Raw genomic sequence first — 2,500 nt, forward strand, 5'->3', positions numbered from 1 at the left:
GCGACCAAAGGAACAAGGCACCTTGCAACACACATGCCCATGAACGACCAAGGGAACAAGGCACCTTGCCACACACATGCCCATGAACGACCAAGGGAACAAGGCCATGAACGACCAATGGAACAAGGCACCTTGCCACACACATGCCCATGAACGACCAAGGGAACAAGGCACCTTGCAACACACACGCCCATGAACGACCAAGGGAACAAGGCCATGAACGACCAATGGAACAAGGCACCTTGCCACACACATGCCCATGAACGACCAAGGGAACAAGGCACCTTGCCACACACACGCCCATGAACGACCAAGGGAACAAGGCACCTTGCAACACACACGCCCATGAACGACCAAGGGAACAAGACACCTTGCCACACACATGCCCATGAACGACCAAGGGAACAAGGCCATGAACGACCAAGGGAAAAAAGCACCTTCCCACACAAACACCCATGAACGACCAAGTGAACAAGGCTTCTTCCCATACACAACCCCATGAACGACCAAGGGAACAAGGCTACTTCCCACACAAACACCCATGAACGACCAACTGAACAAGGCTACTTCCCACACAAACACCCATGAACGACCAAGTGAACAAGGCTTCTTCCCACACACTACCCCATGAACGACCAAGGGAAAAAAGCACCTTCCCACACAAACACCCATGAACGACCAAGTGAACAAGCCTTCTTCCCACACACAACCCCATGAACGACCAAGGGAACAAGGCTACTTCCCACACAAACACCCATGAACGACCAACTGAACAAGGCTACTTCCCACACAAACACCCATGAACGACCAAGTGAACAAGGCTTCTTCCCACACACTACCCCATGAACGACCAAGGGAACAAGGCATCTTGCCACACACATGCCCACGAACGACCCAAGCCCATCCTCACCGGTCTAAGGAACAAGGGGCCTTGACACACCATGAGCTGATTTCTAAGCAAGTCAAACGATGAAGGGAGAAAAGTGTTGTAACCGAGTCCGTTTAAGTGTTGTAGTTCCTACTTAATACATAGTCAATTGAAGTTTTAGTTCCAATCCGAACTGCTCGGAGCTAAGGCACCAAAACATCACATTCCATGCCAAAATCAAAAACACAGCTTGAGATGTACTCAAACTTATGTCTGTGTTCTTCCGAGTTCATCTAAGCGACTTATGAATAGCTAAAAGCCTTATCTGCCTGCCTATCACTAGGCGAAGGGGAAAAAAACCCGAACATGATATAATTACATTTCAAGTCCATTCGTCTATGTTAACAATGACCCACACAACGTTTCAATGACATTCCTACTTGATTTGAGCGACATATCAACAAGTAGGGAACCAAACACTTCAAGGCATGGCCAAAAATAGGCCACATACATTTATGCCCCAAACATGACATTTTTTTTATTTCAAAGCCTTTCATTTATAATAAAAAGCATCCCTACAACATTTCGTGTGAATCCGAATTAATTCGAGCGAGTTATGGACACATTCGCAAAATTATGCATCCCTGGGCAAATCAATGTCTGTTCCTGTCACCAAGCTCTTTGTGCAATATGTATATATAGGGGAACCATGGGACTGCTTCCCACCGGCGCCCCACTTGGTGTCTAGCGCCCAACGCTCTCGAGGCTGGCACGCTCGAGGCATGGCCAAGGCGCCCGGTCTTCACGAAAACGAGGCCAAAACTCCCCCCATAGACGCCCCACTCCCGTGTCCCCTCCCCCCGACGTCTTGCGTGTCCAAAAATTATGCATCATCAGGGAAATCAATGTCTGTTCCTGTCACCAAGCTCTTTGTGCAATATGTATATATAGGGGGTACCATGGGGTCTCATTCGCATAGGTGCCCGGCATGTGGGATGGGCAACTAAGAATCGTGAGGCTGTATCGGCACCAACAGGGCAAGCCAAGCCAAGCCCCACGACCCATGTATGAGGCCACCCCCCAACACGTTGCCTTGGAATTCTCGAACGATGACCTGAAAACTAGCCCCGTTGCCTTCATTTTCCTCGACACGTTGCCTTGATTTCTCGAACGATGACATGAAAACTAGCCCCGTTGCCTTTATTTTCCTCGACACGATGACCTGAAAATGAGCCCCGTGGCCTAGATTTTCCTCGACGTCGCGAGCATACTAAAAATTATGCATCCTCAGGGAAATCAATGTCTGTTCCTGTCACCAAGCTCTTTGTGCAATATGTATATATAGGGGGGTGGCCGTGAGTGAGCACGGCAAGGGGTGAACGCGCCAGACGGCCTTTGAGCGTGATCTTGGGTGATGGTTGCTTAGTTCCCGTGTTGCTTACATAATACCCTTCCGAGTGGTGGCCTTGACAGGGCGTTTGGATGCCTTGTTAGGTCTCTGCGACAACGTTCCAGTGTTGTGGTCTCGCCTTGGCAGTGCGGGATGAATCTGTTTGTGTGGTAGTAAAATCACTCTGTGTGTGCTAATCTTTCGTTCGACGTGCTACTGGTGCCTGCCAGCATTTGATTTGT

This window comes from Lactuca virosa, unplaced genomic scaffold (genome assembly GCF_052849685.1).
Source record: "Lactuca virosa cultivar CGN04683 unplaced genomic scaffold, Lactuca_virosa_CGN04683_v6 scaffold_49, whole genome shotgun sequence".
Taxonomy (NCBI): Eukaryota; Viridiplantae; Streptophyta; class Magnoliopsida; order Asterales; family Asteraceae; genus Lactuca; species Lactuca virosa.